Raw genomic sequence first — 17,503 nt, forward strand, 5'->3', positions numbered from 1 at the left:
CTATACCACTTCTCAACTACATTATTTAAATTGCACTAATTACTATCTTACCTATTTATACTAACTTATCTAAATCTACAACTTATTACTAAAATCCAACTTATCTTCTAATCAATTGACATGCTAATAAATGTGTCACCAATTAAATCCTTATCTAACTAACCATTAACTAAACCTAAATGCTAGCTAACTTTTCTTTACCACCCATTCTAACCACTAACTACAACATTCTTCAGTAAATCTAGTCACTGGCTTCTTAATAACTACCTATTGATTATCTAATACCAAGCTCTTCTTCCATAAGCGCTTACTCCCAAGTCAGGGGTGCCATCTCCTAGGCTAGTACCTTTCTAAGCTGTTAGCCCAAAAAGGTATGCATGGGGGTTTGGGGTCAACGTGGGATGTGGGGAGTGTAAAGGTTTCAACATCAATCGGGGACATTTTCTTCGAATTAACCTCTAACTTCTAAGGGGAAAGCTCCACATATGAAGGAAATAATACTTTCTGGTTCGAAGTTGAGAGATTTCCAAACATAGAAAATAATTTGAATAAAAAACAAGTGCAAGAAAAATGGCTAACTCGGGGCATATGGAAGCCAAATTGGCTCTTCATGTGCTCAAGTAGTAAAATTCCTTCTACGCCCAATTTGTAATTAAAAAATACAACTTATCCCCGTAACTATCACAACTAAATACGTAGCTCAAAATCAACTGAATGAGAGGCATGATGACAAGTTGCTTCAAAATATTTTTTCAAACATATGCAGGGGGGAAAATGTTGTTAAATGTTGTTAACTGCAAGTTGCTTCAGGAAAGAAAGAGACCAATGGAGAAACACCCGTTAAGTGTGTAACTTGTCTTATCTAAGTGGAGGAAAAGATATTAGGGCAACATAACTTTTTTCACAATTATTATCCCAAAATCAACCTTTTTGAGCCATGCAAGACGCCCCTTCCTATGTATCTTGCCACATTCATGTGAAATGTTTTTTTAAAGTTTTTAACATGTGTAAAATGGGATTTCCTTGGGAGTCTCAGTGGATGACCATGCACAAGGATAAGACACCCTTCTTTATTAATATATGTACTTTTTTTGATGTGACTAGAGAACCCAATGCAAATCATGGGATTCTCATGATTTAGTCTCCTTATTAGTTTTATAGGTTATTATTAAGTTTAGTCTATGATATTTACTTTATTTCTCCTCTTTCCTATGTGTCAGATTCTTTAGAATATTCCTAATTATTATATTGATCTGTATTAGAGACTAGCTGGGAGTTATTTCTCTTCACTCCCATACAAAAACCAGAGAGTTGAAAGTGCACCTACAAGATGTGATTATTTATGAGAACTTACTCTATATTGTCTATTTGGTTCTATGGCTTGAACTCTACTAAACAAATAGGGTGAGCAAAATGTTTCACTTGTATCATTTTTATTAGGATTGATTTGTACAAACATGAGAGTTTTTGAGTCTCTTGCAAATATAACTAATCTCAGATTGTTGCAAGTTGTTTCAATCAGCTCAGGATAGAGTAGCAACTGAAAAAAGGAAAATAGAAATCCAGACATTTAGAAAGGAAAGGTTCACACCTAATGAATCTTGTAGCAGATGTGTTAACTTGGAGTTTCTGTATCCAAACAACAGATCATAGAAGTTGAGAAAGTTGTGCTCTTTCAATGTATAAAACATAAAACATAAACAGAGAAAGAGATTCTGTTATAAAAAAACCTGAATGGAATGTGACTATTCTTGGTTGCTAGAGAAGATATTACATCCCCAAGTGCAGAGAGTGATTTTTTAATGTTCTGTGCCTCTTAAAGATGCTCTCCTTGAACATTAGTTTTAGCAACTCGCTCACTACCTGCAAGATCCACGAGCCAAAGCTTGCTTCTGGTGCACTCTCCATTAATCAAATTCTCACCTCTAATCATCACACAAAGTATAATGTAAAATACCAATACAAAAGGAATTATTGAAAATCAAACATATGATCCACATCCAATGCACAAACCAAAACATAAAAATTTCAAATGATTTTTCTATAAGATATTGGAGTAGGATTAAAAATTTTGGAGCAGTTGTGTGCCAGGGCATCAAAAACCTAATTTATGAGTGAGACTAAAGCGTGAGATACAAATTAAAGCATTACAAATTTGAATAAATTATCTTTAGGGGTATCACATACCAGTGTGAATGACTACTGTGTTCATTAGCATTAGTTGAGCCAACAGCTTGAGCACTACTTCTAGTTTGCAACACCTCCCAGACCTCACTCCTGCTATGCACTCGAGATCCAACAAGCCCTAGAACATGATGAACCCTTTCACCTACCTATTTTACCTCCAACCTATCAATAACACATGTAACAATTTCAAATAATTTGGCTTATTATCAATATTTGAGAGCTATATAATGACAAGATAAATCATGAAGCAGTAAATGTGTTTAGGATTTACTTCATTATGGTTTGTCCTAGTTGAGCAGGAACTGCAAGTAAATCTCAGATTTTCTCATTGTATACATACTTCTATAACACTAATAGAGATATCATACTTCACTTTCCCTTTTCTTTCATGAGCTACTCGGAAGAGCTCCTCCAATGTTTGATAGTTGACACCTTGGTTTTCTTTTGTTTCTTCTATTGCAAATGTCTTCCTAGTTCCAGTTTGTCCATATGCAACGATGCAAACATTGTACACATCCAAAACTGAAACAGCAATAGGTGCAGTGTTGGCATAAACATCCTCTGCCGGAATAACAATAGTTACAAATGAGTTGTTCCTAAAAATTATGTACTTCTCTGCTTGACATGACAATAAAAATAAGTTTTAACTAAATAATTTACAAATCTTATAGCATTTGTAAATAACATTTACCTTGATTGCCCTGTTGGGTAAAAATTGAATCAAATTTGAAGAATTTTTTTTGAGTCCCATTTTCTCGTATGATGATCTCACAGTCTTTGGCAACATCAAACTCTGCTATAGAAATGACTCCTTGCATGATCTCTTCAACACTCAATGGGTGGCACCTACAAAAGACTCTAATATTTCCTATAGAAAAACAAAAGTAACTATGACTTCAACATTTACCCCAATGACCTAATTGTTTCAATGCAGATAATAAGAAACATGAAATTATTTACATGCCTTTGAGCTCCAACAATATAATATAGAGTTTCTTGCATGCTTTACATTCTTCTACAAACTTTGCTTTTAGTTCAATGAACTGGACTTTCAGTTCTTCGTGCTGATCAACTACAGAATAAAAAATTATAAAAATACTAGCTCCTTGAAGGTTTGCAATGAAAAGTCAAAAATAGTTCAAACATTTTAAATCTTACATAGAGCTTGCACAACATAATTCATTCCACTCATATCAGAAAATGATGAGACATGAGAATTGGCCTCCTCTGATACTTTAACATAGTCACTCTTCAACATCTGCTATCCCTAGAAACAACTCAAAAGCATGCTCAGATTACACGGTTGATGCATAGAGAAAAACAGCTTTCTGATAATACAAAATATTTTTCTTAGTTCCTACCTTCAACTTGTCACTCAATAGGTGCATTTTAGAGACCCACATTTTCTTCTCACTCTCATGCTAGTCCCGCAGACCCACAGTTACATTTATCTAAATTTTAGCCACTCCTATATTTATTCATGCATGCAGCATGCTTTGAAGTGGTTTATTCATGAAGTAGGGTACTTATTACAATGAATCACTCAGATTTGAAACAAGGTAGACAACCTCCACATTAAATGGTTGCCACATTGATGCGGCTTGGAAAATGTGGTAGTGAAGTTAGGTTTAGATGAGGTAGCAACCTTCTTGGCTATTGTTACAAAGACTATAAAGTAATACAAGGGTGGCCCAATCCTAAATAATTAATAGTTAAGTGTGTAGATAGGCCTAAGCAGATTGAATTCACATTTGCCTCCATAAAGCTCATATTTTTGAAATCAACACAACAAGATAAACCTTTAGAAAGCTCTGACTGACAGAAATCAAGAAACAACACTCAAATTCAATAGGAAAATAGCTTCTCAAGCCAAAATATCTTCTCTTCTATTAGTCCTTATCCATCTTATATTAGTCCTAAGGATATTGATCTATTTCCTCATATAAGATTCGAAAGATGACAAGGGACTTCTTTGGAGTGGAAAAAAAGATTCTACAACATCATCATTGTTTGCAAAGAAAAAAATCTCACCAAGCAATGGGAGGGAACAAAAATGAGGAAGAAAAAGTTTCCAAATCTTCACAAGATGAATTTTTTAAGCATCTACCAATTGATTCCTTTGATTAAAAAAACACATGCAAATATTCATCCGTATGGTGGGGTTTCTTAGAATTACAAAGTACTTGCTAGTTTTAACTAATTGCTATGGTCTGCTATGAATAATTGCTAATTGATGCATTCAGTTAGAAGGAATTTTTCTTTGGAGATTGATATCCTCCATTGTGTAGGGATATGATGATATACAATAGGAAATAACTACTCTAGATGCCACTGAGGTAGGAATTTGAATCTTTAGTGATGACATAAAATCTTGAAGTTGTGTTTTATATATATCTGTTTCATGGTAATTTATTTTCACCTTTCATCAACTATCAGATGCAAGTGAAAAAAGTAAGTTCTAGTTGATATTTTATGTATGTTTACAGTTAGGAAAAAGATAGGAGTGACTATCAAAGGAAAATACATAGGATATATAGGGAAAAAACAATCATATCAAACAATTATACAAGCAGTAATCCAACCTTTAATAGTGAATAATGAGTAACAAAAATACTCCAACATGAATTTGGAATTCCATAGCTCATATTCGATTGCATATACATTTTTATAAACTCAAATCCAAGAATTATCAAACCTATGCAACAAATCCAATACTTGTGTAAGAATATTAATAAAATAGGGCATATTAGCGTGAGTACCTTAAATGGATGGTTATGTGTAGGAAGGATTAAAAGGTAGAGTGGTGCCATTAGACATGATGATGCATCACTTTTCCAACACTCCAATACCTATCTGAGTTGGCATATTTGTTGGCTTCTATGGCCCATGTTTACACCTCTTATCATTCGAGGGTTCTCAGAAAATATCGATGGTCCACTTTGTCTTTGCACTACAGTTGAAGGGCTTGGATCTTGAGGATCCACAACTCATGCCTTGGCTTCCTAGGTCTATTTTGATGGTTGATGTTTGGAACAACTTGACTTTGACTCCTTGTTCTACTCTTTAGCTACTTCTTGATTTTTTCTTTACCTTTGCCATATTTAGGTTTCACCTCTGGTGCAACCGCCTCTCTTGTTGCTGCCATTGAACATCCTTTTTCTCGCTCCATTTGGTTTCTTTGTTAAATTCTTTAAAAAATTACTTTATTGCATGGATGCACTTAGGGTTTTGAGAAGTAGTCACATCAGAACCACTTACCTGTGCACCATAGCTTGGGTTTCTACTAAGCTATTATTTGGGCGTTTCTACAATAATCTAATCAGATCAATTCAATCCCTAACTAGTCGTTGGGTATCAAGTATGTGCAACAATAGCCTATAGTGTAGGTAATCTTGTCAGAATTGTTTTTTGAGTAGATGTTTCTGGCATCAACATGATAATTTCCCCAACATCTGCCTGCCCGGTAAATTAATGATCTTGTAGATTTAGAATGAAAAGGTTATATGGAAGGGTTATTTTATTTTTAGCTATATATATATATATATATATATATATATATATATATATATATATATATATATATATATATATATATATATATATATATATATATATATATATATATATATATATATATATATATATATTCTTTATTAAAATGATATATGTTAAGTATAATTTAAATAGAATACTTTGTTTTATGAATAAAATATTTATAATGTTAGGTAATTATTATGTAAATATCGTTTAAAAATAGTAATTTGATATATCTATATATATATATAAAATTATAATTATAATTATAATTAAAAATTATTAGATAAATGAAATTAAATCATTTGTAATCTATACAAATAAGTTTTTTTTGTTCTACTAGAGTTTAATTAGCAATTAATCTAGGCTTCATTAGCAATAAAAAAAAAGTTTTTTTTTAAAGGACAATCTCAAAATTTATCATCCATCACCCTATTTTAGCTCTTGATGGTTCAAATCAACTCTCATTATTGTCATTGTAATTTTTTTTCAATTAGATCACCACTATACTTTCTCAATATAACCATACACGTGACTCTATCATCTCAATCTAAGCATTTCTCTTACCACTTCAAACTAATCATAATAGATAGTCTAAGTATTACCCATCAACTTAACACATAATAGATTGATTCTAGTGTACTTTAGAGTTCCTTTTATTTCTAGCCTCAAACATATGAATTAATGCAATAATGAATGTTTTTCAATATTAAGAAACTAGTGAAAACCACAATTTGATCTCTAGTGTCATGGGACTAATTTTGAGTGCCACATAGATGAACCTAGGTAAAGAATCACTATGTTTTCATATACAAAGGAGCTCAAAAATATTATTAAGAGATGATTTGGTTAATAGAAACAAGAGTTTGAATAGAAGTCAACATAAGTGTATTTTTGACATCCACAATTTAACATAGTTGTTATTAGTAGCATATATTTTCTATAGCTCTTATTTTATTTGAAAAATGAACCACCTTAGACATTTTAAAGTAAAAAATAAGTTGTAAATTAAAATATAATAATAAAAAAACCAAAAAATATATACATCTAATTATTAATAAATAATAAAATCTTATTAAGTTATAATTAATAAAATAAAATAGAAATTATATCTAAATTAAAAGTTAAAATGTGATAAGTTAGAGGTTCAACATAAAAATTTAATTCTAAATGTTATTAAAGTAATAATTAATAAAACTCTTAAATTATTTAATAATTATATAAAATTCATAAAATATAATTAAATAAAAAAATGTAAATTAAATCTAATAATAAAGTGCATTCAAAATGGAGTAGTATTGCGATGAGTGACCTCCTAGTAAGTGTTGATCTTTCACCTTTGTGAGCATCATCAAGATGCAATGAGTGCTAAGTGTTGTGTTCATTCTCATGAGGGATGAGTTTATGTGATGAACTACTAATCATGAAATATGGGTCAATGGGTTTGTCTAGAAAACTACATAGTTAAAAGTTGATAGCAATATGCCAAGCTCTAGATTATTATAAAATTTGAAGGAAAGAAGAATTTAGGAGTGACATTAATTATTTAGTAATATGTTTGGTTGTTTATTTGGTCATTTATTTAGTCATTTACTTTTCCTAATCAATTATTTAATTGTAATTTTATGTAATGACCAAATTAATCATTTATTTAGTCATCTATACTTGTAAATTACAAAATAATAGTAGAATTTGATCATTTTTAGTCATGTCACTAAAATGTTTAGTGTTGCGACTAAAAATTTTAGTCACGTGGTCATTTATTTGCGAAATTTCTACTAGTGTAGATGTGCTCGTACGGAGTGTTTGAAGTTGCAAAAAGTAGGATTATGTAGGTATAGTTGCCAAAAATGCAATTTCTACAAAATCTATGCACCAAAACTAGAAAACAACACCACCACTAGAAAATTTAGGAAATTCTACCTAATTTTTAAAAAAATTGCACTTGAATTGTTCAGATGTCCAAGTTATGGGCTCGCAAAGTCAGGCTACCAAACTGAAAAGCAATCTAGAGTAAAAAATATGAGTCTAAATTTGACAATCAAATGGCCATCACTATAGCTATAAATCACTTGGGTTTGATGGTTAGACAATCGTCAATTTTAACCTTGACAAAAGATGATGTCAACAAAAAATTGAGCTCTCCACTGACATGTCAAGCTGAGCTGGAGTTTGTACTGTATAAAATCAATACACGTGGCACCATACAGATGCACACATGGTAGGTATAGTGGCAAAGTGCTAAGCTAGGTGGGCTATCTTAGTTGTCGCTGACTATATTCTTGTGTTAGAGCTGAGATGGCAGGCTTTGCTGATAGGGTAGGTCCAACATGTCTACATACATGGCTAAGATAGGTACATTGCCCAAGCTTACATGTGGCTATCCATGGGTGTTAAAAATCAATGCGTAGGCAAATAAATGTGTGTAGAAAAGTGCACAGTCATCACTAAATATTGGGTGGATTCTAGAATATGTCATTGCAAGAAAAATTTTCAATGATGCCAGAAGCTAGAACAAATAGTCACATGCCAGAGATGTAAACTGGTCGGAATCCTTGCTGCGAATGCTGGAAAAAATGCCAAATGTGCGCTAGTAAAAGTTCAGATGCATCGAAGAATACTGGTTTGCCAGAGTTTTATACACACCAAAATAAATCTATAGATGAGGAGCTCTGTGTGGCAAAAATTCATTTAAAGGGCTGTCGGGTAAGTGGGTTTAGTCCCACATTTGATGTGGGATGGTGCTCTGTACTATGTAAAAGTTTGAACCTACACACACTTAAGAAAAGAGCTTGCCGGGGTCTTATGTGAGGTGGCAATGGATGGGTTTTTTGGCCAGGGTAATTTTCCGATCCAATGGAGGAATGGCCGCTGGTTTATACATTGCATTTTTTGGATTTTCTCGCCTTCGATTATGTAGTGCGGTGTTTGATTCGATTAAATTGTACGAACACTATGTTGTGGAATTTGATAATATTCATTACACAGAGAATAAATCCTGCGACTAATAAAATATATTGTATAGAGCTGGGATCTAGCAGCCTAGTTTTGCAAAAAGGTTTTTTCTGCTAGGTGCCCAAAGGGAATTTTTTTTTTGAAAAATTTGTAGTAAAAAATGCAGAGAAAAACAATATAGATCCAAAAATAAATTAATGAGATCTGCAAATGACCATACCCGAACTACAAATCGGGGCCTCTGGGGTCTGATTTGCAATTTTTTTTTGCCTCATGATCGACTTTGGGCTAAGGTAGCCAAGTTTATAGTTGATCTTCATCAAATCAATGTTCTAGATGCAATGGTGAGGTCAGATCTGGCTCTAGATGCTCCCAATTTTTGTAGTACTCTAGGTTCGGGCTGAGGTGCTGAAGCAAGCGTGGTCTCAAATGGCTATGTGATGGGAAAATCTCCAAGCTCTGATACCATGTAAGAATTTTCCAAAGAGAAAAATTCACCCAGGAACTAAGAACTCAAACACAAGCACAACTATAGACCAAGAGAAAGAGTATGATTAGAATGACGATATATTCAATATGCCATATTAAGAGTACACTAGGAGTGCCTGTATACAAAGGCCTCTGAGATACATCTAGAATGCCTCATAATCAGCATCATGATAAGTCATACAACTAGGCACATGTCCATTGGATATGAGTTATCCTCCATTAAGTGCGGAAGTATGTGTGATGATGAGAGGATAAGCCTACAAAGGTGTGACATCCAAATCAGTGTTGTAGACACCATGTGCTAAAATAGAGTTGCGCACTCCTATGTTGTCTACATGAAAACTCAAAAAGGTGCACAAACTCCTAAGTGTCTCACAAATAAAATAATAAAAATAATGCATTAACCTAAGTAAACCTAAGTAAGTGTAAATAGTGAATACTTATTTACACGAATAATATTTTATGATTGTCTCTTTAAATTTATCAACTATGGTTAGAGAATATTCAAGTTTTGTATTAAATAGTCCAGTTAGGGGTTTCTCTTTTTCTTAATGCATTTAGGATAATTTGCAAATCACCCCCGTTAACTAATTTTTTAATGCCCATCTCTCTACTTAGAGTTAAGCCTTCAGTTAGGCCTCTATTTTTTCTAAGTTATTAGACATCTCTCCTAAGGGCTTGGTGTGTTTCATTGAGCATGACTTGTTATTTGAACAAATAATACATCCTAAGCCTGCTAGTCCTAGATTGCTACTAGAGGCCCCATCAAAATCTAACTTTGACCATCCTGCAGGAAGAGATTTCCATTTACATGCTTTCCTAGTGATCTTGTTGGATTTTGTGTAGGTCATTAGTGCATTAATTAGATAAAACTATTTTTTATGAATTTCTATATCTTAGTCTGAAAAAGAACCTTCCTCCTCATACGATTTTCTAAGATTATTTTTAGTTACCTCAATGATACACATCTCCAATATTTTAAGAAATGATATTGGATCCATCATTTTATCACAAAAAATTCTTCTATTCCTTTCTTTCCATAATTTTCATAGGAGTATGACAGGGGATATTTTCCATAAATTACTATAAACCTTAGAAAAGTCATGTTTAGGCCAACTTTATAAAAGATTTAATAGATTGTCAGGGAAAGTTGTTTCCCAATTTAATCTATTACATAACCAATACCAAAAATTATTAGCAAAGGGACAATCATAAAACAATTGTTCAGATTATTCAGACTCCTTTTTGCATAGCGGACATCTCTATGGTCCCTCAAAATCCATCTTGGTAAACTTGTTTGTTGTTGGAATTATCTTTTAAAGAAAAACCCAAAGGAAAATACATGCTTTCAAAAGACATGTTGGATCCCAACATAGATTAAGGGGAATGCCAATCTTATCCCACTATTGGGAATTTATTATCTTTTCATATCCTAGTTTGACTTTGTAGTTTTTGTCCTTCGAAGCTCCCCATATTAGTCTATCTTTCTCATTTTTGTGGTTTTCTTGTTTGGTATTTAAGAATTTTTTTAAAAATGTCCTTTTCATGTAATGGAAGTGGAGTTTCATCTAAGGTTTCCATTTCCATCCTTCGTAGTGGTTATCATTAATTTTAATTTGATAATCACTCACTTTCATACTACATAGACTAGAAAGAGTGTTTTTGATGTTAGTTGGCAGATTGACACTATTTGGAGAAGGATTCCCATCCCATGAATCTTCCCAAAATAAAATGTCTCATCCTAAACTGATATCCTAAGTTAAATTTTTAGCTATTAATTGACGACAGTTCAACATAAAGTTCCTAATTCTTGAACCTTTTAGAGGATTTTTAGTTCTAAACAAAGACAAATGGTTATTATTGTCTAAGTATTTATGCTATAAATTTTTGGCCCATTTACAATTATATTCTTTGAACTTTCTTCGAAGAAGTTTTTTCCCTAGAACCTCATTTTTCCAACACCAATATTTTTATTTCTAAGCCTCCATATTCTTTAGGTCTACAATTTTTTCCCATTTTATTAAAGCTAGTTTTTCCTTATCTTTGGTACATTGCCAAAAGAATTTTTTTAGTTTAGAGTCTAATTTCCTTTTAATGAATTTGGGTAAGGGAAGACATGACATATGATATGTGGGAATGACCAAAAGTACTTCTTTGATCATAGTCATCCTACCTACTTTTGTTAAGCCTTTCCCTTTCCAACTTCCCATTTTTTAATCCAATTTTTCTAGAATCATATCCAAAGCTTTTCCTTCTCTAATTCCTTTTTAAAGTTGAATACCAAGGTATTTACATGGAAAGGTTCCTTTTCTATATCCCATTATTCTATAGATATATCTCTCCACTTCCTCTTTGGTATTAATAAAGAAAATCTTCAATTTGTTAGCATTTACATTTTGACATGATGCTTCCATATTATTATTTATTATTTTCTTAAAATTTTGAGCTTCTTCCGAAGTGCTTTCTCCTGGTAGAATAGTATCATCTGCAAATTGTTGATGTGTTATTTTAGGGACCTCCTCAGTTACTACGATTCCTCTAATTTTCCTTTCATGTTGAGCCTTTATTATGACTTTGTCCAAAACTTCTGCCGTAGTAATGTAGAGGAAAGATGATATAGGATCCCCTAGTTTGATTCCTCTAGATATTTTGAAAAAGCTTTCAAGGGTATTGTTTATGAGGAGGGAGATTTTTGGTGTCAAAATATAATTATATATTAAGTTGATCCATTGATGTGAGAATCCAAAAGCTTTGAGTGTTTTGCATAAGATTCTCCAATCCACTTCATCATAGGATTTTGGATATCTAACTCTATTAGCATACACAAATCCTTCTTAGTTTGTACATAATGAATTAATTTTTTGATTATGATAATACCACCAAAAATTGACCTATTAGGAACAAAACCTATCCATTCCTCTGAAATGAACTTTGGTAGTATTTTTTAAAGTATGTTGGCTAAATATTTTGAGAGAATTTTGTAGATTGTATTACATAAAGCTATGGACATAAAGTCTCCTAGATCCTTGATGTAGCATGTTCGTATTTCTTTGGAATTAAAGCTAATAATGTATTGTTAATTTTAGTTAGTAGGGATCCAAAATTTCTAGTTGCCTCAATTGCCTCCCAAAGACTGTCCCAACATCTTTGAAAGGAAAAAGCCTAAAAGCCATCAAGGCTCAAATATTTATTAGGGTTAAGTTGAAAAATGACATCTTTAATTTCTTCTTTAATTTTTAATTATCTTCTGTAGTTGTTATTTTTGGAATAGATCTTAACATCCTATTTTGGGCTATTAAATTTTAGGATTCAAAATTATTTAGGATATTTGTATAATATTTAACAAAAGTTTACACTATCTTATTTGGGTTTTTAATTACTCTTCGTACATAATCCTTAATTTTTACTTTCTATTTATATTTCTTCTATTGATAGTATTATTATAATTTTTTTGGTATTTTTGTCTCCTTCTAATGACCATATTTCTCGAGTTTTGTTTCCAAAATATTTCTTCTTTTGCTAGGATATTTTCTTCTTTAGCCAAAAGTTCTTTTTCTTTGATGTATTTATTATTATCCATTCCTACCTTAATGATTTCTTTGTTTAGGTTTTTCAATTCTTCTTTGTTCTTTAATTTTTCATTAAAAATGTCATTAAAATGATCTTTATTCAATTTATTATTTTTTTCATTTAATTTCAATTTTTCTATAAAGAAAAATGACTATGATCCTTCAAATTTCTCTTCATGCACCATTAATTTATATTATTAAGAAATCTTTATCTAGAAACCACATCTTTTCACTCTTAAATGGATTTCTTGATGGTTTTTGTGGTTCACCTATTTCTAACCTAACCAAATAGTGATGAGATTTTGCATTAGGGAGGATGATTGTACTAAAAGGATGATTAAATGATATTAAATTTCCTTTAAATATAAATATATCCATTATTTTTACCATAGTATAGAAACTAGCTTGTCTATTATTCCATGCGAAGATCTCACTAAATGATGAAATATCTATAAGATGATTTTTTGCAGACCATGCTTTGAAGTCTAACATAACTTGGGTGATGGCCATTAATCCACCCACTTTTTCTTTTGAATCTAGAATTGCATTAAAATCACCCCCAATAAAAATATTTGCTAGATGATTTAATTCTAATAATTACTAATCTCATTCTGTATTTATTTCTTATTTGTTTTTGGTGTGGGTCCATATAATACCAATCTCCCTAGAGACCCTGGTTGAATCAACCAGTTCCATTTTCTAAGATCCCAATTTTCTTCTAATTTTTTCTCCATCTTTGTTTAGTTTCATTTTGTGTATTAATACTATATCTGATTCAAATAATGTTAGATTACGTTTGAGTAAGAACTTTTTGTTACTGGCATTTAGGCCCATAATATTCCATATTACTAGCTTGATTAGCTTCATGGCTTTATGGGAATGAAATTACCCTTCCCCACATTTATAAGATCATTAATTTTTTTTTGGTTACTAGCCTAACCTATAGCTGCTCTAAGTTCAGCTAAGGATTTTCTCTCTTTTTCTTCTTTGTTTTCCACATTTTGGATGTTCTAAACCTTGCAAATTTTCTAGGTTGTCTAGATTTTTATTAACATTTTGTACACTTTTAGAAATAGATTCATCTTCCTCTTTATTTAAATATTCTTTTTCTAATTCTTCCATAACTTTATTACTATTTCGTCTATCATCCTTGTAAGCATCTCTACCTATTGTTTTCTTAATTTGATTATTTACTTATCCAAACTCCATTTCTCTGGTCTCTCTTCTTGATTTATCATTTTAGATTTCCTTAAAAATATCTCTACCTCAATAGGAATATATCTGCACTCTCCCTCTTTATTCTCAATTTTTTTCTTAGGAAGGTGGAATAGAATCCATTTCCATTTGTTTTACATTATTATATTCTTTTGTTGTTATTATATCATATTGTTTATCTTCCCCCATTCCAACAAAAATTTCTAAGGGTGTGTTTAGGTTTTTCAATTCTTCTTTGTTCTCTAATTTTTCATTAAAAAATGTCATTAAAATGATCTCTATTCAATTTATTATTTTTTTCGTTTAATTTTAATTTTTCTATAAAGAAAAAATCCATGATCCTTCAAATTTCTCTTCATGACCATTAATTTATATTATTAAGAAATCTTTATCTAGAAACCACATCTTTTCACACTCTTAAATGAATTTCTTGATGGAATTTGTGGTTCACCTATTTCTACCCTAACCAAATAGTGATGAGATTTTGCATTAGGGAGGATGATTTTACTAAAAGGATGATTAAATGATATTAAATTTCCTTTAAATATAAATCTATCTATTCTTTTTACTATACTACAAAAACTAGCTCGTCTATTATTCCATGCAAAGATCTCATTAAATGATGAAATATCTATAAGATGATTTTTTGCAAACCATGCTTTGAAGTCTAACATAACCTGGTTGATGATCATTAATCCACTCGCTTTTTCTACCGAATCTAGGATTGCATTAAAATCACCCCAAATAAAAATATTTGCTAGATGATTTAATTCTAAATAATTACTAATCTTAGTTCGTACTTCTTTCTTATTCATTTTTGGTGTTGGTCCATATAATACCAATCCCTCCAAATACCCTAGTTGAAATAAACAGTTCAATTTTCTAAGATCCCAATTTTCTTCTAATTTTTTCTCCATCTTTGTTAACTTTCATTTTGTGTATTAATACTATATCTGATTCAAATTGTTGTTTAGTGTGGAGCCTGATCAGTCCCCAAGTGGGAGATTGTTAGATTGTGGTGACTAATTAGGAAAGTACTGTACATACTTCATAAATAGTGGTAGCCGACATGGTAGCCAACATGGTAGCCGACATATTATGGCCGACATATGGCCGACATGTTATAACCCTAAAGCGGTTTAATACTTGTATAAAAAGGGCTTAGGGTTGGGTATTTTTCATATGTGGTGATACGAAATTGGTTCTTGCGGCGGTATTGAGCTGTAAGAGATTACGGATTGTAATCAGGTTGTAATCACTGGATTGTAATAAGATCGGACTTGCTGTTTGGTGGACGTAGCCCAGGGATTGGGTGAACCACGTTAAATCTTGGTGCCTTGTGTTCATTTCTGTGTGTTCTATTATTTTTGTTATTGGTTATATTTGCATGTAGTCTTTATTTCTGTCCGTGGTTTATCCTAACACAAATAATGTTAGATTACGTTTGAGTAAGCACTTTCTTTTAGTGGCATTTAGGCCCCTAATATTCCATGTTGTTAGCTTCATTAGCTTCATGTCTTAGTGGGAATGAAATTCCCCTTCCCCACATTTAGAAAATCATTAATATTTTTTTGGTTACTAGCCAGACCTATAGCTACTCTAAATTTAGCTAAGTATTTTCTTCCTTTTTTTCTTCTTTGTTTTCGACATTTTGGACTTTCTAAACCTTGCAAATTTTCTATGATACCAAGGTTGTCTAGATTTTTACTAGCATTTTGTACACTTGTAGCAATAGATTCATCTTCCTCTTTATTTAAATATTTATTTTTTCAAATCCTTCCATAACTTTATTACTGATTCATTTATCATCCTTGTCTGTATCTCTGCCTACAATTTTCTTAATTTGATTATTTACTTATCTAAATTTCATTTCTCTCGTCTCTCTTCTTGATTTATCATTTCAAATTTCCTTAAAAACATCTCTACCTCAATAGGAATATATCTATACTCTCCTTCTCTATTCTCAAATTTTTCTTAGGAAGGTGAAATAGAATCCTTTTTCATTTGTTTTACATTATTATATTCTTTTGTTGTTATTTTATCTAATTGTTTATCTTCCCCCATTCTAACGTAAATTTCTAAGGATGTGTTTATATTTGATATTGATTCACTATATCCCTTGGTAACTGCTAATTTGTGTTTTTCTTTATTATTCTTGAAGTCCTCAAATTCAAATTCTTCCTTATCCAATTCCATGATTCTTTCAACTAACCATCTTTTTTTCTCTCATTTCTTGTTCATTTTCTTCATCTTATTCTTAAATGTTGAGGTCCTCAGGGAAGTCTTCTTCATCCAAGTCAACTTCATTCAAAGGAATGAGGGAATCAAGTTGATTCATTATACTACCTATGTTTAATATAGTTTCCTCAACTTCTGTCAATTGATTCTAAACATATTTTGTTCTAATTTCAATCTTTTCAAGATTCAAAATAAATTTTTGCTTCTTTTGCCCTTCTATATCTAGTTGGTTACCAAACATCTTTGCTTCTTCGCAAGAATGTCTACTTCCTATTGGTATTTTCCTAAACTTCTTTTAATTCATTTTTTATTTTTACCTTAATCAAATTAGTATCTTCATTATCTTGTTGTCTTTCTATTTCTTGAGTTTCTTTTCCTACATTCTCTACTTCTACAATTTCTAACATTGGATTGATATCCTCTATAGTGATCACCCAGTCTTTTACCTTAGGTTATTTTCTCTTTTTTGGCCGTAAATATATTATTCTTTCCCCTCTTACTTTCTCTATTTTAGATGAGTCTATGATGCCCCCCCCACCCCACCCCACTCCCCCTCCCCTCCCCTCCCCTCCCTCCCTCCCTCCCTCTCTAGATTGTTTTATTTTGTACCTTCTTGGGCTACTAGGTGCTTGGTATTTCTAATATCTCTATTTATACCTTCATCTTATTTTAGTGAATTTACCTATAAGATATGTTGTGATAAAAATAAAGCCTTTCCCATTCTTGGCTTAAAATTAGTTTCGGTATTGTTGTACAATGTCTATTTTAGAGGCTCTGTCGGATTCTCTCTAAACATCTGGTTGTTAGAAAATAGAATATGATTATTTGTCATTGAGATTAGATTTATGTCTAGTTGGTGATGTTTCTAGATTCAACATCATACCATTCTCTAATGGCCCATTTGGTTAATGGATCTTACTAGATCACAAGTGACAAAAATTAAGCAGGCTTGGGTTCTTGTTATGGTTGCCTAGCAGGAGGGTAAGTGGACAGTGATCAAAAACCTCAAGGTAGTGATTCAAGACACTTTTCTTGTAGGTTGGGAGTCAAGGTCAACCTCTAAGGCTAATTGATGTGTATAGTCTATACAACTTTTCCACACACACATATATTCACTCCCCCCCCCCCTTTCTCTCTCTCTCTCTCTCTCTCTCTCTCTCTCTCTCTCTCTCTCTCTCTCTCTTCTTCATCTATTGCTTGATTTTGTTCTTGTTCTTTTGTGAATACCATTTGGTGTTCTTTCATCAACACCGTTTGGTGTTTCATCTAGTGCTATCTTATTCGTTGTGAGCTTCTAGTCTCATAGACCCACGTTG

General features: G+C 31.9%; 1 pseudogene; it reads right to left on the bottom strand.

Annotated features, from left to right (window-relative positions):
* Positions 1 to 1,336: 1,336 nt before the first annotated feature.
* Positions 1,337 to 3,779, bottom strand: LOC149536453 (kinesin-like protein KIN-14R; annotated as a pseudogene).
* Between the last annotated feature and the right edge of the window lie 13,724 nt (positions 3,780 to 17,503).

Source organism: Cupressus sempervirens, chromosome 10 (genome assembly GCF_028749045.1).
Source record: "Cupressus sempervirens isolate cs-2001-9-10 chromosome 10, ASM2874904v1, whole genome shotgun sequence".
In the NCBI taxonomy this organism is placed as follows: domain Eukaryota; kingdom Viridiplantae; phylum Streptophyta; class Pinopsida; order Cupressales; family Cupressaceae; genus Cupressus; species Cupressus sempervirens.